Raw genomic sequence first — 329 nt, forward strand, 5'->3', positions numbered from 1 at the left:
CAATTATCATTACCTGCAATTCAGATAAGTTACAAATTTTCTCAGTAAGATTGGGGTGAAGAACTATTATTCATTATAGAAATAGAAATACTAAGTATAGCAATTAGAGAAGAAAAATGAAATTGAAGTAATTGGAATAAGCAATGAGTAAACAAAACTATCCCTTTGCAGATTATATAATGGTATACTTAGAGAATCAAATAAAAAAAAGCTAGTGGAATCAATGAACAACTTCAGCAAAGTTGCAGGATGTAAAATAAACTCAGATAAACCATCAATACTTATATATATATATATATATATATATATATATATATATATATATATAT

The sequence above is a fragment of the Petaurus breviceps genome, unplaced genomic scaffold, assembly GCF_028583685.1.
Source record: "Petaurus breviceps papuanus isolate PSGF00001 unplaced genomic scaffold, PetGlider_PUasm1.0 90752, whole genome shotgun sequence".
Lineage (NCBI taxonomy): Eukaryota > Metazoa > Chordata > Mammalia > Diprotodontia > Petauridae > Petaurus > Petaurus breviceps.